The 25,920-nt window shown below is 38.3% G+C and overlaps 1 pseudogene; it reads left to right on the top strand.

Moving 5' to 3' along the window:
• Positions 1 to 3,584: 3,584 nt before the first annotated feature.
• The window catches only part of LOC133464477 (RNA polymerase II elongation factor ELL2-like), a 44,590-nt pseudogene continuing 22,254 nt past the window's right edge, over positions 3,585 to 25,920 (top strand).

Here is a 25,920-nt window from a genome sequence, read left to right as displayed (position 1 = left end):
CCGAATGATAATATAAGAATAACAAAAGAAAATCATTAAAGGGTGTCATGGGGTAAGAGTTTACAGGACTGTCTCAGAAAATTTGAATATTGTGATAAAGTTCTTTATTTTCTGTAATGCAATTAAAAAAACAAAAATGTCATACATTCTGGATTCATTACAAATCAACTGAAATATTGCAAGCTTTTTATTATTTTAATATTGCTGATTATGGCTTACAGTTTAAGATTAAGATTCCCAGAATATTCAAATTTTTTGAGATAGGATATTTGAGTTTTCTTAAGCTGTAAGCCATGATCAGCAATATTAAAATAATAAAAGGCTTGCAATATTTCAGTTGATTTGTAATGAGTCTGGAATGTATGACATTTTTGTTTTTGTAATTGCATTACAGAAAATCACAATATTCTAATTTTCTGAGACAGTCCTGTAGATGGTTGGTGTTTGGGGTCAGACATCGGTCATTGTTCTTATTGCTGCAGTCTGGCATGTTTGGTTGTCAAATGTTACACAGAGAGGTATAATATTTGGGAGTGTTTATTTGACACATTGGTTTTATAAGGATGCATTAGTGCCACTTTAACCAAAATAAGGCTGTAAACATATGTTTATGTCCGAATGATAATATACGAATAACAAAAGCAAATCGTTAAAGGGTGTCATGGGTGTCATACCAACAAATAATAGACACAGCTATGATACCAGAATGGCCCTAGCTAATCACTGTTCTCTGCCTATGCCCAGAACCAATGCATTGAAAAAAACAGTAATGTATAGAGCAGTGACACACTGGAAACATCTCCCTCCATGTCTGGTTGCAATAATCAAGGTGTCAAATGTTAAAAGGAGACTGAAGCAGCTGTGGTTCAGAAGGAAGTTATGATCAGTCCTAGGTATATATTGTGATTATTTTGCAAATTGTAAGTATATTATGAATTTAGTAGTACATATATTCTAAATTACTGTAGGCTATGAGTGTATATATATAGTATAGTAGTATAAGTATATGATAAAATATAAAGTCGGTGCAAACTATTTTTGTTCAAAAGCGGATACAGATAGTAGCAAATATTGTTACTTAGGATGTGAATGGTTTTGGTTGGTTACTTAATCTTTTATTTGTGTTTCAATTTATTATTTTAGGAATTCTAGTGAATGTTTTTCAGCCTTTTTGAGTTGTGATTATTGTAATCTTTTGTACGTCTATGTGTGGACCCCAGGAAGAATAGTCTTCCCATGGTGAAGACTAATGGGGATCCTTTTTGAATAAACAAATAAACAAATGGGTACAAGAGTTTATGTCATGTAGAAATACCATGGGTGCAGATCCAGGGGGGAACGGGGGGGACATGTCCCCCCCAATTTCTGAAAAACATGAATTGTCCCCCCCAATAAAAATACCCTAAATTATTCAAAATTGAACGAATGTATTTTCAGACTTAAAGGTTGAATATGTAGAATATCTATTAAATATATATTTCTAAAAAAATAATACATCCACGGTGCGTTTTGAGGTATACAGAATGAAAGCAATGGGTCCTCTTTTTTTTTAGAACTGTTTACCACCATAACTGTGTTAAAACATGATCAGTTAGTTTAAACAACTTGTTTAGGGCTCCATATTTCATCCATATATCAATTGATCGTGTATAAAGTAGTCCCATAGGATAAAAGGAAGATATGGTGAAAAGAATTTGAGATGAGTAGACACTACATGCCCAAAACCCTTAAAATTATGATTTACGAATATAACAGTTAAGTAAGCAGTGACACACACTGTTGGCTGTTTAGGACAAATAAACAAGAAAGGTAAGCACAATAAATGATTCCCTGAGCAGCATTTTTTGGCGAGCCTTTACCAATTTATGGCATGGTATGAGTTGCATATTGGCAAAAAATTTAAAATTAAAATCACGTTGGTGTCCCCCCAAATCCTGACATCCAGAGGTGTCAAGTAGCGAAGTACAAATACTTTGTTACCTTACTTAAGTAGAAATTTTGGTTATCTATACTTCACTGGAGTAATTATTTTTCGGATGACTTTTTACTTTTACTCCTTACATTTTCACGCAATTATCTGTACTTTTTACTCCTTACATTTTAAAAACAGCCTCGTTACTCTATTTCATTTCGGCCTTTAAAAAAAACTATCCAGTTAAATTGCTCCATCCGGATAGAGTGAATTTGGTTGTGGTTGTTTCAGATGTTCTTGTCCAGTTTTGTTCTTACATCCGTTCCCTCAGATTCCTGCAACTAAACTTGGATGTACATTCCAATAAAGGTTAGGATAAATGATAACATGCCTCTGAAGTTTGACTTTTTGCACCATTACAATACTTATAGGTAACTAGTCATCATATCTCCTGCTCTCTGAAACACATGTTAATGCTCAATAGTACACATATATGCTTCTTTAATATATTTACATTATACTAAGATGCATTCATTTTCAATGGCTTTTGTCCCCCTTACATTACTTTTACTTTTATACTTTAAGTAGTTTTGAAACCAGTACTTTTTTACTTTTACTTGAGTAAAAAACTTCAGTTGATACTTCAACTTCTACAGGAGTATTTTTAAACTCTAGTATCTATACTTCTACCTGAGTAATGAGCAGAGGTGGGTAGTAACGAGTTACATTTACTCCGTTACATTTACTTGAGTAAGTTTTGGAAAATGTTGTACTTTTAGGAGTAGTTTTGAATCACTATACTTTTTACTTTTACTTGAGTAGATTTGTGAAGAAGAAACTGTTACTCTTACTCCGCTACATTAGGCTACGTTGAGCTGTTACTTTTCTTTTATCCCTTTTATCCACGTACGCGTCAATCTCATGACATCACTGGGTGATTCTTTGGGGAAAATGCTCAAACACACACAGAGTTTCTATGAATTCATGGGCTTGTTCTAGTTCTGTCTGGTTAATAAAGAAAAGTACAATACGTACAAAGGCTTGAAATTTTGTGCTACTTGTGCTTAATTTATTTTTTTATTCTGTTATTATTTTATTTATTTATTAAAGTACTTGAATTTACTTTTTTTTTTAATTTAAGCTATTTTTTATTCATTTTAATTCATTTTATTGATTTAATTTGCCTGAAGATGATTATTTTGTACTTTTGTCTCTTTGAATGGTTGTGTTAAAAAAATTAATCAGACGTTACTCAACAGTTACTCAGTACTTGAGTAGTTTTTTCACCAAGTACTTTTTTACTTTTACTCAAGTAATTATTTGGATGACTACTTTTTACTTCTACTTGAGTCATATTATTCTGAAGTAACAGTACTTTTACTTGAGTACAATTTTTGGCTACTCTACCCAGCTCTGGTAATGAGTGTGAATACTTTTGACACCTCTGATGTCATGTAGAAATACAGTACATAGTTTGGCTCGACGGTGAAGGCTGATTTATGGTCCCGCGTTAAATCGACGCAGAGCCTACGGCGTAGGCATTGCGTCGATTTAACGCGGAACCATAAATCAGTCTTGCGTCGACGCTGCTCCGAGGCTCCTCCCCCTTGGTGACGTAGGCGGAGCGTGCAGAGCACGGAGCAGAAAGTCTCTTTAATTGTGAGACGGCGAGAAGAGCCAGCGATGGCTTCACTCAGGGAGGAGCACCGCTACGGTCTCTCCTGCGGAAAAAACAGCAAAAACAGCCCCAACACAACGCTGTACCACGTCAAGCTCACGGACACGGCCATTAGAGCACTGGAGGCTTTCCAAAACCTCAAGGTACGTCTTTATTTTATCTGTTTGTGTCTGAGGATGAAGTCTCTTTAAACGCACCTCTCTCAAGTTTGCGCTTAAGTTTTTGTTTTGTTCCTTTTGTAAAAAAAAAAAACGTTTTCCTCTTGTCCCTCGACTTTTCCATTGCAAAATAGTCATTTATTTTCGTAAACATAGGCTCTCAGCTGTTTGCTCAAACCCCCCCTCCTGCTCCAAAGTAGACTAACTAGGTTATCTAATTAACATGTAGGTTATTTGCCTCATAATTAGCTCGAGACCATTAAGAATAGACGGGGTATTATTGACTCTGTAACATCAGTTTACACAACAGATTACATGTTTACTGGAGTCATTTAAGTTGCACAATTCCCTTTTTGCAACCAGGAGAAACAACAACAACTCTTTTTTTTCTTTCTCTCTCCTCACTTTAGGGAGCTTTACAGAGTGACCCATCAATCTGCTTTAATGGGAACCAAGGGGTAAGTTGGATGTTTTTTTTTAACAGTGTCAGCTGCATAATATGCATGTTAATGTCGTTTTAGGACGATTCAGTAGAAGTTGCATGTTGGATTATCACCTTTCAAATCTTTTATCTGTGATATAGACACTGGTAGAGGTTAAGTTATGTTCATCTGTGCACCACACACCTTTCAGTTAATTTGCTTAAATGGATGGCACCCTGTTGCCTTAAGCAGGAAGTTAATGTCACTGAGGCTTGTTTCTTTCTTGTTTTTTTTTTTTAAACTTTTATTCAAAAGATAAGATAATAGATAAGATAATCCTTTATTTCTCCCTCAATGGGGAAACTCACTTTGTTCAGCAGCAGTACACTTAACACACACATGCAGGGGAGGGGTAAAAAAGTAAAAAGTAAAAAAATATATATAATTACAAAGTATAGATAGTACAGGACTGTCTCAGAAAATTTGAATATTGTGATAAAGTTCTTTATTTTCTGTAATGCAAAAATGTCATACATTCTGGATTCATTACAAATCAACTAAAATATTACAAGCCTTTCATTATTTTAATATTGCTGATCATGGTTTACAGTTTAAGAAAACTCAAATATCCTATCTCAAAAAAATAGAATATTCTGGGAATATTAATCTTAAACTGTAAGCCATAATCAGCAATATTAAAATAATAAAAGGCTTGCAATATTTCAGTTGATTTATAAAGAATCCAGAATGTATGACATTTTTTTTTAATTGCATTACAGAAAATAAAGAACTTTATAACAATATTCTAATTTTCTGAGACAGTCCTGTACATGACATAAGCTCTTGTTAAAAAAACAAAAATGTCATACAGTCTGGATTAATTACAAATCAACTGAAATATTGCAAGCCTTTTATTATTTTAATATTGCTGATTATGTCTTACAGTTTAAGATTAAGATTCACAGAATATTCTAATTTTTTGAGATAGGATATTTGAGTTTTCTTAAGCTGTAAACCAGGGGTCACCAACCCTGGTCCTCGAGGGCCGGTGTCCCTGCAGGTTTTAGATGTTTCCCTGCTTCATTGCACCATGATACAAGTGACTGTGTCATTAACAGAATTGTGCAGCCCTGGATGACAGGCTGATGATGATTAATTAGAATCAGGTGTGTTAAAGCAGGGAAACATCTAAAACATGCAGGACACCGGCCCTCGAGGACCAGGGTTGGTGACCCCTGCTGTAAACCATGATCAGCAATATTAAAATAATAAAAGGCTTGCAATATTTCAGTTGATTTGTAATGAATCCAGAATGTATGACATTTTTTGTTTTTGTAATTGCATTACAGAAAATCCCAATATTCTAATTTTCTGAGACAGTCCTGTATATACATTGCAATGGAAAACCTGTTGCTATTGGCTCCAGTATGAGCTCTGGGAGGGGATGCCTATAGCCGTACGTCTCCAGCAGACATGCAGGTTACTGGGTCAGCCTGGTGACTGTGTAGAGGTTTTGTTGGGTCAGCGAGCAGTGCTGGGAAAAGGATGAAGAGGGAAGGAGGGGTGTGCACATACATTGTCAGAGCCCAAATCCACATGGGGAGAGGAGTGATGAGTCAACCCTCATTCTGCTTCGTGAAAAAACACACTAACATTATATCTGCATGCGTTTGCACATCTACAATGCAATAAGACACAACATATTAACAGATTTTCTTTTTGTTATTGTGGTATCATTCAGTGATTTGCAGTACGCAGCCGGAACTATGTGTGTTTTGACTTGATTGAGGAGCAGCTGTGTCCTTGGGGGAAAGCTTTACTTTTCAGTCAATGCTAATTGCAGAGGCTCGCTGGAAAGGGTTGCAACCCCCTTCCTGTCACGACAAGATGAGCTGAGTGCTGGTGACTCCAAATGGGGCTTGTTTGGTTAACAGACTGGATTAAACCTGTGTGTTGGTGGCTAGCGGTGTATGTGTGTCTATGTGGCTTCTGCTTTTATCTGACGCCGAAACTCTTGGTTACTTTGTGGGGGGAGAAAAGAAAAAAATCACATTTGAACTCAAAGAAGGACAGTATTTATTTTTACCTCCTGACCTTTACAACAATTGTGACAGGCCACTGCATGTGTCTAAGCTGGAAAGTTTCTCAACTGGTTTTGCTTGTAGGGTTTAGTCAGGCTGATGGTTGTGTGTGAAAGGGTAAGTCAGAGTTTGTTTTTTTCTTCTTTCTTTCTCTTTTTTTTTCAAGGAGTGAGTTATGCAGATATGGATTGCAACTCAGAGAGAATTGAAACACATGTTGCAGTTACACTAGAGAGAGTGCGTGGTATTAAAATGCTATTCCCGAGCTTTCAAACTAAACTTAAGTAATTCAAGTGTATTAGGAGCGACTGCTCTTATCAACTAAAGTGCTGTCAAACAGACACTAATTAATTTAGTGCTTTTATTTGTGCATTATGTGACAGGCTTTGTCTAGTACAGCCTGTCAAAAGGAAGTGACAGTTTTTGTGTGTGTGTTTTGTGAGGGGGGTGTTTCTGTTTCAAGTGAGATTTAATGTCAGAATGCTGTACTGGAATATATCAGAAGTGTGAGAGGTTTTTATGTGTGTGTCCTCCCTTCCTTCCTTGACAATTCCTACGTGTTTCTGGAGGCTTTGATTGCAGGGCACCTCGCAGGCCCCGATATGGCTCAGGGAGCTGAAGTTATGGGCCAAATTAATGTTTAGAGGTAATTACAGGAGGTGTAATGCTCTTGATTACAGAGCAAGGCATCATGACTATAGTGTTCATTAGCTTTCGCTGTCTGCCTGAATCAGACATCCATAGAGCCTTTGCAGACACGAGATACATGATATTAATGTCATCATCAAACTCTAAAGTCTCACTACTCGTGTGTAATATGTATGTGCATGTGTGTGTGTGTGTGTATATATATATATATATATATATATATATATGGGTCAATGACGTGATGCCTATATTTTCCGAAAAACTGATTTTTTTTCAATTCAAAAAAGGTTTAAATGGATTAAAACATACCATATACATGACCTACCTGTCCCACATATGGACTCACTTGAATTAAAAAAAAATACTAGTTATTTGGGATTTTGTTGTTGTTTTAAGCGTCAAAATGTCATGTGGAGTGACCGTCCGACCAGGACTCTTATTTTGAAAACTCATTTGAAATCACTCTAAATGTATTTAAATCAATTTTCTGCCCTATCTGGCATGATTTCCAAAATGTCTTGTAGTGTATAAGATTTATACACATTTATATTTATATTTCCATCATAATATACAAACAAAGTTTGACTGATGTCCATTTTATGAAATAGCATATGACGTGACCATTAAAATAACCATTGCAAATAACACTGAAAACTTGTAAAAAAAAAAGGTGTCAAGATGTTAAGGAAATTAATTTATTTTAATATGAATCATGGTTGCACCACATGACTTTTTTTAAGGCTAATGCCAATTCATCTTGACAAAAATCACTTAATTTAAAAGTTTTACATTCATATACATTTGTATATGAACATTTGTATATGAATACTGCAACACACTTCCCCATTTGTTTGAAAGAGAAGGTGTGTCCAAACTTTTAGTCTGTACTATATATATATATATATATATATATATATATATATATATATATATATATATATATATATATATATATACATATATATATATATTAGTGTGTGTATACAGTATATTAATAGACTATTTTGATGCTAAAAGCTCGATATTGTACATTTCAAAATTTTTATAGCCTGTAGACTCTTTGTCCTTCATTCCCGATCTGGGAATGTGGAATTAATAAATATAAAAAACAAATATAGAAAGACCCTGCCCATATACCCAACTACCAGTGGCTGGGTGAACGGGAGACCTCCCTGTCCACTGCCCGGGCGCCAGGCGATGTTCTGGGATACAGGCCGAAGTGTCAGAGAAAAGCGGTCAATGGTTGATTCCCACAACTAGTCTAGATGGCGGAGCCCAGAGCTTTGCCGGTATCACACTGACACTGATCGTTTTCTAACGGTTTTATAAACTGATGTTAATATCGGTAATGTGGCTTGTGTAGGGATAGAGGAAAGGAGAGCACATTTCAAAACAATAGATACCTGAACTTACTGGTTGACTGAGATATCTGTTCACACTTGCAATGCCTGCAGGATAAATGACTGAAACTGTGACAGTTTAAAGCCATTTAAACGTACGTCGTCACATTTACAGAGTAACTAAAGAATGAACACGGCAGTCTGATGTTTCTAAATGAGCTCAATTCAACTCAATTTTATTTATCTAGCGTCTGTTACAACAGAAGTTGTCTCTAGGTGCACACGTGTCGTTGCAGTTTAACATTTTTGGGTAAGACATGAAGGTTTATGCAACCTGATCTGGTGTTATGATGGCTGTACGAGGTCTGTCATCTTAGCAGCAAGTGCAGAAAACACCTTCTTAAATTGCTAGCTTCACATTTCACCAGGTCCTGATGATCATGCAAACTCTCTGTGAAGCCCCACCTCGCAAGAATCCTGGATTTATGCTCCCAATCTTTTATGTAAAACGTGTGCTGTCTAACGTTTGCAGGTTGATAGATTATTTTGTTTTGTTTAGTTTTATTTTTCTTTCATACCATTCCAACTGTTTGTCAAATGAGCAGCCTCACCGCCACACCAAACTCCCACTGCTTTTGAGTTAGTTTAGTCTTAACAATTAATTTCTTTCATGCAATCAGACAACAGCAACAGCTCCATCACTTTCAATTATTTTAATTGTTTATTTTTATTTATTTAACAAGCCCGTCAAGTTCTTCTGAACAGAGGATTCAAAGAGGAATGAATCCACCTCTGCTGTTTGCCCATCTGTCAGTCTGCTCATGCTGGTTCTGCGTTGGCCGTATATTACTGTGCTGTGTGTGTCTGTGTGTATTACCCGAAAATCTTAAATTGGTGCTGAAAAATATTGCAGAAAAACCAACAGGGTGCACATTTAGGCAAGACACCAACATGTTTGTCACCAGATGGAAAGTGGTGCCGGTCTGAAAGGGTTTTAGATGTTTGTCTGGTGCTGGTAAAGCTACTGCAGTGATGGCAGGGATGATGAACTCTGGCTCGCCAGTTTTTCTGTCCCCTGACCAAATCCTTCAGGCTTGAGGAGTGGATACATGCACTTATGCATGTCATTTTGTTTTATGCTTATCCTGTGTGGTCCATGGGCATGATTTATTATTTATTCATGTCTCACCTCCTCCTTCCGTTTTCTTTCTCCTCCCTGTGCACATCGTGCTGCAGTCTTCAGGCAGAAGGACCGGAGTGTATCCTCTGTGGACCTCGTCCCTTTTTTTAGTTTTTAAAAATGTAATCTGCATGTGGTAGGCTGCCTGTCCCCAAATCCTGAGAGTCCGCTCTGATTGTGTGCTGTCTGCTCCAATTTGAATGACAATGAGAAGGGGAATGCAGGCTACGTATTGTTACCCCGCCGGCAACATCCACCACGAAGCAAGTGCTTCATCCTCATGCACTGCTGTGAATCCAGATGTTCTGTGGCTCGCTCGGAGGGTTTGTTTGTGCCCAGCATGACAGAAGTGTGTGTGTGTGTGTGTGTGTGTGTGTGTGTTTGGTTCTTTACATTGTGAAAGGGCTCTCCCAACAGTCATCTATCTAGTGTATTGTATCTGCTGTTAATGACTGTTTGTTTGTGTGTTTCTTCCTGACCATGTTGTGTATTGTGGAGCTACTAAGGAAAAAAAAAAAAGGGTTCATGAAGTTTCAAACATTCCAGTCTGCTGCTTCTCAAAAAGCACAAATGAAAATTAGAAAAGTATTAATTTTTAACAGAGGTATCAAAAGTATTCATAATCATTACTCAGGTAGAAGTATAGATACTAGAGTTTAAAAATACTCCTGTAGAAGTTGAAGTATTAACTCAAGCTTTTTACTCAAGTAAAAGTATAAAAGTACTGGTTTCAAAACTACTTAAAGTATAAAAGTAAAAGTAATGTAAGGGGGGAAAAAGCCATTGAAAATGAATGCATCTTAGTATAATGCAAATATATTAAAGAACCATATATGTTAGGGCTGGGCGATATGGACCAAAAGTCATATCTCGATATTTTCTAGCTAAATGGCGATACTCGATATATATCTCGATATTTTTTCTGTGCCATAATTGGGGTTTCCCCCAAAGCATTATAGCATAGCATCTCTGTTAGCTTAATTTTTTTCTGAGGCAAACCCTTAAAAAAACAGTCAGTTTTAATACAAAGCCTCGTGCCAAATGTCACACAGTTACCTTTATTAACAGAGGTCTGCACAATATCAAAATGTATAAAACAAATGAAATAATAAACATAATAATTTATAATAATAAACTGCCTGCATATATAGAATAAAAATGCTTCTTGAATAAAATAAAACAAATATCCCTTTCCTGCATAACAATTAAATTAAAATACACTGTGCAATTAATACAATGTAGACAGTAACAGGCAGACTTTTCCACTGAGGTTGACAGTTGTGCAAATAACAAAACATTTGTGCAAATCTCAAATAAAACATTCAAGTCAATTTGTCACAAAATAAGCTATATCAAAATCATAAAAAAAAAAAAAAAAAAAAAAAAAAATTTGTTTTTTTTTTACAAATCGATATAAACGATATTGTCTCGTACCATATCGTGTTTGAAAATATATCGATATATATTAAAATCTCGATATATCGCCCAGCCCTAATATATGTGTACTATTGAGCATTAACATGTGTTACTGTAGATACCCCTTTTACACCAAGCTGGTTCCAGGGCTGGTTCTGGGCTAGAGCCAGACTTAGCACCAGTTCTTTGGTTTTACACAGCCTAAGCACCGGCTCCTGGCTCTCAAAACTGGTGCTAGACAAGAGCCAACTCTTTGCTGGTCTAGAGGAAAGAACCAGGTTACGTCGGGGGCTACGTGCTTACGTCAAGGGCTGGGGGTGGTGTTACTGAACAACCAAAGCAGAATAAACACGGAAGAGCGCCATTTTTAAACAACGTAGCGTTGAAGAAGGCGGTTAAGTTAGCAGACTCTTTTATTATTACATCCATTTATTTAATAATGGATGTAAAACAGAAGCAGCAGTGGTCCGTGAAGGAGACAACCTGTCCTCCATCTTTGTTGTGGTGACTGAATTTGGCGCTAGTTGTACCGGGAAATGGTGACGTACACAGACGTATACCGGTACAGTAACGTGATGACGTGGCTCTCTGGCCAGCTGCTGGCCAGCACCAGCTTGTGTAAAAGCAAACGGTTCTTACTTAGAACCAACCGCGAACCAGCTCTAGCACCAGCAGCACCAGCCCTGGAACCAGCTTGGTGTTAAAGGGGTATCAGAGAGCAGGAGATATGATGACTAGTTGCCTATAAGTATTGTAATGGTGCAAAAAGTCAAACTTCAGAGGCATGTTATCATTTATCCTAACCTTTATTGGAATGTACATCCAAGTTTAGTTGCAGGAATCTGAGGGAACGGATGTAAGAACAAAACTGGACAAGAACATCTGAAACAACCACAACCAAATTCACTCTATCCGGATGGAGCAATTTAACTGGATAGTTTTTTTTAAAAGCCGAAATGAAATAGAGTAACGAGGCTGTTTTTGAAATGTAAGGAGTAAAAAGTAAAGATAATTGCGTGAAAATGTAAGGAGTAAAAGTAAAAAGTCGTCTGAAAAATAATTACTCCAGTGAAGTATAGATAACCAAAATTTCTACTTAAGTAAGGTAACGAAGTATTTGTACTTCGTTACTTGACACCTCTGATTTTTAACAAGAGTGTAAATGCAGGATTGAGACAAATACTTCCATGACATCTTGCAGCAGCTCTGGGAAAAATAGGTCCTACGTACGATAAAGCTGCCTGGGAGTCGCTGAGGAACGAGTCCCATCTAATTGCTTCATATGAAAACTCACCATAAGTTAATGAGGCATGAAGGGGTGTTGTTTCTCCCCAGCACGGTATGGCTCCACATGTCTGGAAACACGGCGTTCTGGCGAGGCCTCCGCCTCACACTGCGACCCGTAATTTGTTGGAGTTGACAGTTTGGCCTTCGGGGCCCTCGCTGGAGACGTATCATTCTTGGCAGGAGAGGAGTAAAACCTCAGGGGACGCTCGTGGCACCGTACCCTCGTCTCATCTGCCCTCTCCTGCCCCCGGTGCTGCAGCTCCGCACCAGCTCTGCCTCTCCGTGAAAACCTGCAAATGAGAAGGAATGAAAGGTGATTACAGGCTGGGGCTTGATTACATGCACTGTCTCCCACTCGAGGCGGCCACATTAATCACCCAGCTGCGCCGGCATGTGAGATTCGGCAAAGGAAGACGACTCTGCAGTTCCAAAGCGCTGACTGATCGACTGTAGGATCAAAAGTATGCGTTGGCATTAAAAACACACACAAAAATGTAGCGTCTTTTTCTCTCAGGCTTTACTACCCTCATCCTTTTTGCTCTCCCATGCAGCCAGACACAGACGCACATTGTGTTTTGTATCTCTACCCTCCATTGAAGGGGCGACTTGTCTTAGTGGCATGTGTCAACTTGTGGTCCTGGGAACAATTCGCCTCTTTTGTTTGCGATGAGATGATGAGAAGTAGTGTTTACTGAAGTGTGAGGGCAGTGGCTGGCTGGCTGGCTGGCTGGCTGAGCTTGTGGGTGGGTGTGTGAGGAGATTTTACTTTCTCTTCACTCTTATGAGTGGTAGTAATACTGAGAGAAACCGGAGCAGGGCCGCTCCTTGCTCACGCCGGATTAACACCCAGACTTGTCTCCAGAGCTGCTCCAGAGTAGCTGCTCCACAGTTCTCACAACTTTTTACTTGTGAAAAATAGAAAACATACATACAATTTCATACATAAACCAAAGCAAAAGTTGCATCATTTGGTTTATTCAGAACATCTCCAAAAATCTAAAATAACTATTCAAAGACATCACTTTGTGTAAAAGTCCATAATTTTAACATAAATTCTGAAAAGTTGTAAGTATGAATGGTTTTCCTTCACAGGCTTTTGATTATATTGACAGACGGCACAAACAGGACATTAACCGAAATCAATATTGTTTAGTTTTAATGCTCAAAAAAGACCCAAACAGGCTGGAACACTTTGTAGCGGTTAGCCGTTAGCATCATTGTTCTATCTTTTACACCAGAAAAAGATCGAGCCACGACATACACGTGAAAACTATAAAATAACAAACGAATGCGTTTACTGTCACTTAATAATGAGGTAAATGCTTATATTGTTGTAGTGTCGTCACTTTGAGGTTTGAGATAGGGTTGCCACCTTTCAGAAATAGAAATAAGGGACGCCCTGATTTCAGCAGCGCAGGAGCCAAAAAAAAGGCCCCAAACTTCTAAACTGAATAAAAATGTGTTTATTTTATATGAAGAAACTAAATGCTTTGATTTCAAGTTTAAAGTGCTTTAATAGCATTGAACTTGCATGACTGTACAGACAGCCAAACATACTAGCAACTGAAATATCCTCCTATGGTACGTATGTCCATATCAGTCCAGATGTAATATAGCCTACAGGTGAAGAATATGGTGTAAAAGTTAATTTATTTCAATAATTCAACTAGAATATGGTGTAAAAGTTAATTTATTTCAATAATTCAACTAGAATATGGTGTAAAAGGTTAATTTATTTCAATAATTCAACCAGAATATGGTGTGAAAGTTAATTTATTTCAATAATTCAACTAGAATATGGTGTAAAAGTTAACTTATTTCAATAATTCAACTAGAATATGGTGTAAAAGTTAATTTATTTCAATAATTCAACTAGAATATGGTGTAAAAGGTTAATTTATTTCAATAATTCAACCAGAATATGGTGTGAAAGTTAATTTATTTCAATAATTCAACTAGAATATGTTGTAAAAGTTAATTTATTTCAATAATTCAACTAGAATATGGTGTAAAAGTTAATTTATTTCAATAATTCAACTAGAATATGGTGTAAAAGTTAACTTATTTCAATAATTCAACTAGAATATGGTGTAAAAGTTAACTTATTTCAATAATTCAACTAGAATATGGTGTAAAAGTTAATTTATTTCAATAATTCAACTAGAATATGGTGTAAAAGTTAACTTATTTCAATAATTCAACTAGAATATGGTGTAAAAGTTAACTTATTTCAATAATTCAACTAGAATATGGTGTAAAAGTTAAGGAAAATACAGTACAAACCGTGTCCCGTATTAGTTCAATACGGGACGCAACATTTTTTTCTCAAATAAAGGACAATTCCGTATTTTACGGGACGGGTGGCAACCCTACTGGCGGCGGCGCTGACGGCGGACAGCAGTGGTGGCAACAGGTTTCCCTCCCTCGTCCTCCTCCGTGTCCTCCCTCTCTTCCCATCTACCAGAAAAATGGGAAGCAGTGCCATGGTATCTCACTCCGGAGACGAAGAGACCGGGACAAAAGACGGCCTGTTTTCAGAAGGCCATTACTCAGGCTGCAGAGGATGTGGAAACAATGGCCTACATGAGATCTGCGCCCAGACCCCACATTTAACCAAAAGCCCGCAGGAAACTTAAGCCTTCTGCGCCGACAGCAGTCTCTCACAGTTTTTGTTCAATTGACTTTATAATTTGATAAAGCGGAGAAAATGAACTTTTCCCCTTTCTGCGGCTTCAACACGTGGAAACATTTTATGATGTTTGAGGGTGAACTGGGACTCATTAAGACTTGGCAAACTTGACAGATTTGACTTTTATTGTGTCAAAACACTAGAAGTGCACGAGGATGGAGTCGTATGTAGTGCAAGTCATTTGGGGCAGTTGACTGATGGGAAATCATTAAGTTATCTCATTTGTAATGTCATTATCCCAGCAGAACTGTTCTTCATGCATCTCCCTTGTTTTATTATTGCCATAAGATCACAAGGAAATGAAATATGCGTGCAGGTTTTGGATGAAGGAAAGGTGCAGGTGGCTGTTCCTACTGATGATGAGTAATTCAGTACTTTGCTGAATGAAGACACCCCTACCTGTTCAGTATCAGCATCAATAAGATGTATGATAGATTGCAGATATTAATCTTAGAGCTTGGCAATTAATTGAAACTGACATTCAGAGCCTATGATTGACATAACCTCGCCAGTGAAAGTATTTTTTTTTTGTCCTTCCACTGTGTGTGTTCATGTACTACTCACTTTTAAAATATGCAACTATATTTACAATAAAACCCTAAATGAGACCCCCCACACAGCAATTGTGCTTCAGTTTCAGTTATAAATATTCATTAGAGAACCATAAATAGTTCATCCATGTGTGTGTGTGTGTGTTTCCCTTCACTTATTTTAAAATCACAAAGATATTTAACTCTGTCATCAGGAAAACATCCCAGTATTGATTATTTACAGCAAACACTGTGTCGGCTACAAAAGTAAAAACTAAACTAAGATAGTCTCTCATACATTGTGATTGAGGTAGACTCTTCCATTAATCATGATATTGATTTGAGGTTTTATTAACTTTCTTGTGATACTACGCCCATGTAGACTGAAGAACAGCAGCTACATTGACTGGCTTTAAATCTAAAGATATGACGCTTTGATGATATGATATGGAGAAATATTGATCTATTTGGACCATTATTACCAGCCTGAAGTTTAAAAACAGCCTCCTCTGTCACATGTTTGGTATTAATTATAACAGTAATGCACAAAACTCATTTCTTAGCCCTCAGACGTTCGCTGTTCCCTGTTAGTTCACCGATGTTCTGACGGCACACCAGCCTTGGATGTGACCCTCACTATACTATACTTGCTTATATGAAGTGGTACTAATATTCTAAGGGCTGTTTGTAAACCTCACAATGACTGCGTTTACATGCATCAATAACCCTTTTAAAACCCGAATATTAGCAATAACCTGGTTTTGCACGACCATGTAAACACCAATAACCCCTTTGAATAACCCGAATTTGCTCATATTCTGGTTTTTAAAAACCCAAATATGAGCCCTGGGTTATTCCTTTTAAAACCCGAATATTGGGTCATGTAAACGCCAAACGGAATATCCCCATCAAACGGAACAGGAATTTGTTTACCACGCATGCTCTGTTCGCAAGGAATCTTGGTCTTTTGAGTCCAGGAAGTTCTTATAAACACGGAGAAACGCAAGACCAGGCCACACGTTTGGAGTGAGGAGGAGACTAATCACTTCATAAATGTAATGAAGGATATGAACATTTTGGCATTTGTAGACTGTAGAAAGTACCGGGATAGCGAAATTTACAAGAAGGTGAGCGAAAAGTTGCACGAAGCAGCATTTGTTTTGAATTTGGATACAGGAAGAAGAAGTGGAAATGACGGGAATTGCGTCATCACGTTCTCCGTGCGTCGCTGGTTTGATGGAGATTTCCCAAATGATTAATTACCATGTAAACAGGGATAACCCTGTTTGCTCACGCATGTAAACGGAATATTCCCAATGTTTCAGTAACCGGAATATTAGCAATAACCCCAATTTTGACTGCATGTAAACGTAGTCAATCTCTGTGTTTAGTTTGTCATCCCTGACCACAGGTTTAACCAATGTAAGGTTAAGGCTCTGCAGGGCATGGCAGCGGTACAGTCACATCACATCACATCTAAACCGGTGTAGGTTCAGTAAAATGACGTAAAGAGCATCGATATGTAGAATTATAATCCTGTTGTCTCATAATGTTAAAATTATAAACCAAAAGCTTGACAGAATCGGTTATCTGTGATGATCAGGACATCCCTGGCTCTAAAATCAAACTTGGACTGATGACTTGGCATTTAACAACTTATTAGTTATTATTGCCAGCTGGTCGGAGCACATCTTAACTAAAATGCTGTAAATCTGAGGACAAACCTGGTGACGACAAAGACGGACTACTGTTCTGCTGTCTTCTGTGACAGGTTTGGGAGCATACAGGACTGTCTCAGAAAATTAGAATATTATGATAAAGTTTTTTTATTTTCTGTAATGCAATTTAAAAAAACAAAAATGTCATACATTCTGGATTCATTACAAATCAACTGAAATATTGCAAGCCTTTTATTATTTTAATATTGCTGATTATGGTTTACAGTTTAAGATTCTCAGAATATTCAAATTTTTTGAGATAGGATATTTGAGTTTTCTTAAGCTGTAAGCCATGATCAGCAATATTAAAATAATAAAAGGCTTGCAAATATTTCCGTTGATTTGTAATGAATCCAGAATGTATGACATTTTTGTTTTTGTAAGTGCATTACAGAAAATCACAATATTCTAATTTTCTGAGACAGTCCTATATATTAAAACTGTGTACATCGTCCTAACAGGAATATGTTCAAACGATAAGTGTTACCCTAAAGGGAGAGGGTGAGAATGATACTGATTTATGCTTCTCCGTAGAAACTATGCATGTAAACTGTCTATAGGCTCTGTGGAGCTGGTGTGTAAAAGTGCAGTCAGAACCATCTGTGGGATCTATGTTTTAGTAGATGACGGCTTTTATAGATATAGCAACTCCCACATCCCATTTGTGGGAAATTGTCAGATGACTCACTTTGACTCCTGTCAGGAAAACAAAAATCTTACCAGGCAGGAAGTCAAAGGTCGGCCATCACACATCTTACATGAGGTGGGGCTATTAAACGTTAAGCATGTCCTTTTTTACTGGCATTGCACTTTAAAACAGAGAAGTGGTAGTAACGAGAAATATGACTAATAAAAACAACATGACCAAACGGACCAATCACTGTTGTTGCTGTCCATGGGGAAGCGCTGCGCAGTAACATTTGTGTAGTGTTCCACGTCCAGGTGGTGTATGGTATATGGGGGTTTTTTTAATTTAAAATTTTTATGAAGCATAAACCAGATTGAAGAGTTTGAGAAAGTTGCAACATGTGGTTCTTCCAATGTTTGAATGCTGTTTTCTGCGTTAAGATTGCATTTGGTTGACTTGGCCTTTGAGAACTCAGAAAGTAAAACAAAGGCAGCAGGTTCCCCCTCCTAAACTAGTTAAGATGTTATGGGGAACATGTCTTGATTTATATTTGGCATCTTGTTTATAAAGTGGTTTCTTTTGCCACTATGTTATTTATTTCGGTCATAATTTCTCTGTGTAGTACGGAAGAGTATTAGGGCCATGCAGGAGAAAAAATATTTGAAAATATTTTTTTTATTGTGGACTTCGAGAAAAAAGTCGAAATATCGAGATTTATGTTGAAATACAATTTCAAACAAAAAGTCGAAATGTTGAGAAAAAAGTCGAAATGATGAGAAAAATGTCGAAATGTCGAGATTAATGTTGAAGCACAATTTCGAGAAAAAAGTCGAAATGTTGAGGTGAAAAAAGTCGAAATGTCGAGAATAATGTTGAAGTACAATTTAGAGAAAAAAGTCGATTTGTTGAGAAAAAATTCAAAATTTCGGGAATAAAGTTGAAATGTTGAGAAAAAAAGTGAAATTTTGACTTTATTCTTGAAATTGTATTTCAACATTATTCTCGACATTTCTACTTTTTTTTCTCAACATTTCGAATTTTTTTCTCGACATTTAAACTTTTTTCTTGACATTTCGACTTTTTTCTCGAAGTGCACAATAAAAAAAAATCTTCCCCCCTCAAATATTTTTTCTCCTGCCTGGCCATAATACTCTTCCGTAGTGTAGTTAAGTAGATAGATGGAAGATCTTTTTAGTTTGGGTGGTGGGATTATTGATTTAACATTTCGTCTCGGTGTTCCTTATATCAGATACTTTTTGTGGACGTGAATTAACAGAAAAAATATAGATGCTTTGGAAAATCACTGACATTTCCCTACATACTTATATTTCAACATGCCAGGTGTCACGGGCCGAACAGTGGAGAGGATATGATTCTGGTTAGCGATGGGCAGGATCTTTACCGGCAGCTCAGGTGTTTGCTTGCTTGAACCGCTGGTGTGTGAAGGGGAGCCGGCTTCTCGTATATTCAGCATATATAACAAGACTGTGAATAATACGCTGCAGGTCTAAGGGACGGGATATCTCTGTGGAGCAGAGGAAGTGACCCACTTTTTTTTTTTGTTCACTTCAGAAAAACCTTTTTGAAAGTGACATAAGAGAACACTGCGTTATAAAAATTGCAGACCACTTATTAATGCGACTATCGCTGTCAGTATTTTTACGATTACAGTTTTGGGCTGTCGCAGATGAATTTTCATTAGAGGGAAAGGTTGTGGGGATATCTCCTAGATATCTTTTAGGATTTTTAAAATGGTAAATCCTGCCTTTAATGCAGAAATTTAGGCTGAAGCTTCCCACGGTGTAACTGCACCTGAGAGCTAAATTTCCCGGCAGGAATGTGGCATGAAATGAGGCAACACACAACACCGGGTTCAGCAAACAGGACAAAGAAATCAAAACAAGATGTTTGGTATGATAAGAGAGCCATGCAGAGTGGGAGCCATCTGTTATCAAGAACCAGGATGGGCTTTGACCTGTTTGTTGCCCCTGTTGTTATTGATACTCTGATGCCTCTGCACAGATACACCCCGTTATTCAGATCTGCTAGGACTGTTTGACACCTTTCTCCTGGGTCTGTGTCACCTTAAGGTTTATCATATGACACGTGTTTATAATTGTGCACAAAATCTGATTAATGATGCCAGAATGACATCAGTGCAGCTTTTTTTTGTTGGTGTTTTGTTACAATTGTAAATGAACGTTGTAAAGGCCTAAAGATTATTTGCTTTACTCTAATGGTTTATATTGAAATGCATGAAAGGATGAGTCTGGCACAAACAAGAAAAGTCATAAAACTCAAGAATGAAGAAAACAATTTGCATGTCTCCCAATTATAACCCTTCTTGAGAGAGATTGATGGGAGAGAGAAGGAATGAACATGAACAACGCACCATAGATAAGAACTGGGAGTCTTAAAGCTTGACAGAGAATGGCTCGGTGAAAAGGTAGAGTAACCAAAAGAGGGGGGTGAGAAGCATTGCCTAGATTTAAAAAAGTAAATATGAAGCAACACCTAACTGATTCCGGTGATCCTTGTTTCATTTCTTGGCCTTTTGACCTCTATGAGTCACTAAAGTGTCACTGGAGTTTTGAGTTACTTCCAACGTTGCAAGTTTTTATTACCACTAGAACTGCACCAAACCTAAATATAGCAATGGAAATATCTAGGATTAGAAAAAACTGTCCGATGTCACAAAAACCCTTTCATGACGGTTTCATGATGTGATTTTTGAGACATATCATTTTTGCATTTGCATGTTTCCGGCATCACTGGATTTGACACGGTCCGTCACATGACCAGACCACATGACCATTTGAATGATCAGCCGCTGCCTTTGTCTTCTGTTGACCAACAGCGGTAGAGGCCGCCATCGTCAGCAACTAAAGATGTTCCCTTGCGTCTTCTTCAAAGTCAAGATCATCTTTGTTTTGAAGAGAAATCTCACAGGATGAGATTATAGGAGAGTTAACACTCATTCTCAAAACACCGTTCAATGGAAACGCCATTCCTCCCCACAGTAGTGCAGTTTCAGAGTTGTTGCTTTTGTTGAGGAATAAGTGTAAATGCTGGAAATACGCCTAATGTTGTTTTGATTTGCCTGCTCTTCTCTTTCATTTCCAACATATCCCATTTTATTTTGATCTTTTTGTTATCGTCCATGTTTTTTTTTTTTTTTTACATTATTGTTGTACAGTTCAGTGCATCGCTACCTCTGGCAGAGACTTGATTTAATCTTTAGGCTCTGTCCCAATCCCCCCCCTACCCCTACTTTTCAGACCTACCCCTAAATTTTGCGTGTTCCCGTGAGGGTAGTGGTGTCCCAATTCCTCTTCACCTAGGGGGAGTGGAGAAATCGAGGGTAGTGGCTATGAATCTGTCCCTACGGATCGAGGGATTTCGGATGCACACTAGCTGAACTAGGGCCAGAAAAATTTCCCAGAATGCTTTTCGTCGTCATTTGCGGACTGAATAAAAAAAAAAAACATGGCGGACATTTCTTATTTTTTAGTGAATAAAATCAATATTTTGAGTTTGTTTCTGCATAAAAATGCGTTTTGATTACATTTCTAGCGAGAAATATATATTTTACTTTCATAATATTCACTCAGTGAATATACATAATCACTCGTTTGCCCGTTGTTGCGAAGTCTTTTTCAAACCTCGCCAGAATAAAGGCTGATTTATGGTTCCGCGTTACACCAACGCAGAGCCTACGGCGTAGGTTACGCGGTGACGCGCGCCGTACCCTGTACCCTATGACGTACCCTACACCGTAGGCTCTGCGTCGATTTAACACAGAACCATAAATCAGCTCCCGAGCCTGCAGGCAGGCATAAATCCCGAAATTTTGAAGGCGTAGCTACAACTGTTAGATTTCAATCTATTAAACCAACATTTATCTTCCTAAATGATTTATTTCAGCCAGTGGTAATTCTCCACAGAGCTGCAGGTTTCTCCCCCGGGACAACGGCGCAGGGCGATCACGTCTGTACGTGAGCTGCTGCTGCGCAAGATTTCAAGTGCCCTAAAATCTGTCCCTTCTTTTTTAGGGCTAGTGGTCGTGAGGGAGGGCTAGTGGTAGAAAGTAGGGGGTGTATTGGGATTGGCCCTTACTTTTGTGGAAATCATAAACTTGTCTATTTGCCAGGTATGAACAGATGCTTTGCTCTTGTAGGTCATTCAGGAGGGGTGTTAACTCCTGGTCTGTTAACTCCTGGTCTAAAAAGGGGCTTTGTGTTGCTCAGGGTAGCTAAGTAGGCCCTGGTGTGGGTCCCGGGGGCTGGAAACGAGAGTGGCTGTTGAAGTTTCTACATGGGGATCCATAAATCTGTCAGTGGACGTGGTACGAGCAGTTGTCAAAAGATAAATACCACTTAGGACTCCTACATACACTGCAGGGAAGGACAAATGCAACAGCTGGAATCCCCTGACTGGCAAAATCCAGTGAAACCAGTGAAAAGCCATGAGAAAAATGTAATGTTATATGAAGTATATTATCTCTGATTATCTGAATTTAAGTGAGGAAACAAACCTGATACTAAAATAGTATAGGTTATGGGTATTTAGATTAACCATGCTTTTAGCAAGTTATATTCCTTTAATAAGTCAAAGCTAAATTCAAAACAGGCTTCAGCTAACTCGCATGAAACAAATTTATCGAACATAGTAAAATGGCCCAGAGCTCCTCATAATGATAGGCAACATTGAATGGGAGTCTCGAGTGATAATCGGCGGTTTAAACTGCCAGAATCAACCTCAACAAGTCCAAGAGCAGCGCCGGGAAATGCTGGCCACTGTACTGTCACTAGGCAGGAAAGCACGGAGGGAGCGAGCGCTGCATCTGTGATGTTAATGACAGTTGCAAGCAAAGCAAGCCTATCATAAACATGGTTAATAAAAGGAACCATAAAACGAACCGCAGATGTGCTGAACTGTAAAACCACCTCCAGCCCCACTGGAGGGAGCCAGGGCCGCTTCAGTCGGCCCTGGTGAACGCCGGAAGTGGCGGCGGGATAGCGACTGGTCTGGCCTCAACAGTGGGGAAAGCGGCTAATGTGGCAACAAGTCTTGTGGGTTAGAATTGTTTTGCCCAACTTTAACAGATAATTCCAAGTTTCAAGTAGAAGATGTTGGTTTTTATTTTTCTTTAATGAGTAATGTCTGATAAGTGTTGATGGCTGCATTTACATCTATTTATAACGCTGATATATCAAGGCTTCAAGCTTTATTAGGGCCCGAGCACTGACAGTGCAAAGGCCCTATTGTATCTGTAGGAATTATTCTTTCTTTCTTCTGACGAAAGGAGGGCCTTTTTGCCCCCCTAAACGTGCCCCAAAAGTCACCAAATTTTGCAAGCAAGCCAGGCCTGGTGAAAAATTTGATATTTAATGGTTTGCATTAATGGGCGTGGCCTAATGGCTCAACAGCGCCCCCTAGAAAACTTTGTGCGTCGAGCCCCACAATACGGTTTGACGTACATGCACAAAAATCTGTACACACCTGTATCATGTCGCAACTTAAAGAAAAGTCTCTTGGCGCCATGGCCGAAACCGAACAGGAAGTCGGCCATTTTGAACATTTTGAATTAATCGTGTCATTTTGGCGCAATTTATGACATTCCTTTGGCAGTTAATACGGCCCGAACCGTAACGTGCACCCAGGTGTGTTATACATCAAAATGTGCGTCTCCATCCTGCGGCGACGCGCATTACTTTTCTCTTTCAAAAGTGTTACCGTGGCGACGCTAGACGCCAAAAAGCGCGCCCACCCTTCATCTGATTGGTCCATATTTGATAGTTCCCCAAAAGTCACCAAATTTTGCACGTAAGCCAGGCCTGGCGATAAATTTGATATTTCATGGTTTGCATTAATGGGCGTGGCCTAACGGCTCAACAGCGCCACCTAGAATACTTTTCTCTGCCATAACTTTGGAATGGTTTGACATAGAGAGTCGTGGGTGGTGTCATCGGACTCGGTGTTGAGTCCTTGACCATAATTGGTGAAAATTAGCCCCGCCCCTTCTTCTGATTGGTGGATATTTCATAGTTCCTATTTTCTGCCATAACTTTTGAATGGTTTGACATAGAGAGTCGTGGGTGGTGTCATTTCTGATATGCTTATGGGGGGCGGTGGCCGTGAGTGCGAGGGCCCGATCATCGCTGCTTGCAGCTTTAATTACACTTGAATTAATGGATACAGAATAAAGAATTGACGATTAGATAGACATTACACACATCCAGGCTCTAGCAGACCCCCATGACCCTGTACAGGATGAAATGGGTATAGATGGTTGGCTGGATAACACACATCCATTATGAAATATTAATATTATGAAATATTAGTGGAAAATAAATAATAATCCTCCACCCCAGTCTCATCAACATCTTCTCTTTTTGTCTGTGTCTGCCTAACATTGAGACTCTAGTGTTAATATATTTAGGACTTAAGCGTGGCTTAAGTGTAAACATTACACCGTCCAGCACCGTTGAAACGCAGGTTATGTAAGAAAGTGAGACCCACCTGAGCAGCTGCAAGCAAGTCGCTTTGCGGTGTCAGAGTTCAGCCATATATAGTTTTTGTATAAATTCCTGTGGTGAAAGCCTGCCTGTAAAAACAGGATAAGAAACTGATAAGAAAATAAGAGCCAACGTCTGGGTTGCTTTGTTGAACACTTCTGTCAAAATGAGATTACTTTCACTTTTGAAGACAACAATACAGGAAAAAAAAAAAAAAAAAAAAGAATTCTTGCTGAATGTGAACTGTACGACGGAGTATTAGGGCCAAACTAAGACAAAAAAAGGGAAATTACGAGAATAAAGTCATGATATAATGAGAATAAAGTCGTAAAATTACGAGAATAAAGTCGTAATTGATTAAAGTCGTAACGTTACGAGAATAAAGTCATAATGTTGCGAGAATAAAGTCGTAATTGAATAAAGTCGTAATATTATGAGAATAAAGTCGTAATATTATGAGAATAAGGTGGTAATATTACGAGAATAAGGTCGTAATATTACGAGAATAAGGTCGTAATATTACGAGAATAAAGTCGTAATATTACGAGAATAAAGTCGTAATATTACTAGAATAAAGTCGTAACGTTACGAGAATAAAGTCGTAACATTACGAGAATAAAGTCGTAATATTACGAGAATAAAGTGTTAATTTATGAGAACTCTAACAGGAAGAGCAGTGTTCCCCCTGTGTTAAAATGTTAAATATTGAGCATCTTGTGCAGTTATATTTAGATATTTATAATAAATTTAATATTACGACTTTATTCTCGTAATATTACAACTTTATTCTCGTAATATTACAACTTTATTCTCAAAATATTACGACTTTATTCTCGTAATATTACGACTTTATTCTCGCAACATTATGACTTTATTCTCGTAATTTTACGACTTTATTCTCATATTATTATGACTTTATTTTCGCAACATTATGACTTTATTCTCGTAATTTTACGACTTTATTCTCATATTATTATGACTTTATTTTCGTAATTTCAATTTTTTTTTCTTAGTTTGTCCCTAATACTCCGTCGTAGAACTGAGCATCACTCGCAGTTCATTCTGCATTTGTGGGTGCAGACAAATATCTGAGTGTGGTGTAGCGTAGCAAAGGCCACTGCAGTAGATAATAAGCTTTCAAGCCGTTTCCAGCCCCCTGAAGAAACAGCTGTCGGCAGCACGAAGCCCGGAGTCGATGGGAAACCGCTGCGCCCTCAGCGGACAGTTCACAACGATACTGAGCATCTCCTCGACCTCCCGACTCTTCGCTCTGAGACCGAAGTAACCATCTTTACTGTGGGTTATAACTACTATAGCTTTCTCTGAGTTCCCCTTTAATCACTCAGATCCCCCCCTGACCTCATGTAGTGCAGGGCTGTAAATATCCCATGTGGCGGGGGAGCGCCACTGGGTATTTCACATAAATGGTCTCGCAGACCTGCAATTACGTCTGTTCTACTGGACAAACCAACGCTGATCCTGACTCTGCGTGCGTGTGTGTGTGTGTGTGTGTGTGTGTGTGTGTGTGTGTCTGTGTGTGTGTGTGTGTGTGTGTCTCTCTCTCTGCCCTGGAGGTTGCAGCCTCGGCTTTGCTGCGCTCCACTGAGTCTGCCAGGATCTTGAGGGCGCCTCAGCGGAGCAAACTCTTGAAAACACTGCTTACCCAAGGAGATTTATTTACAGTTGCACCAAATCTGAGACTAAAGCCTGTGTGT

The sequence above is a fragment of the Cololabis saira genome, chromosome 2 (assembly GCF_033807715.1).
Source record: "Cololabis saira isolate AMF1-May2022 chromosome 2, fColSai1.1, whole genome shotgun sequence".
Classification (NCBI taxonomy): domain Eukaryota; kingdom Metazoa; phylum Chordata; class Actinopteri; order Beloniformes; family Belonidae; genus Cololabis; species Cololabis saira.
Note: the sequence above shows the minus strand (reverse complement) of the source record. Positions and strands in the feature narration are given on the sequence as shown.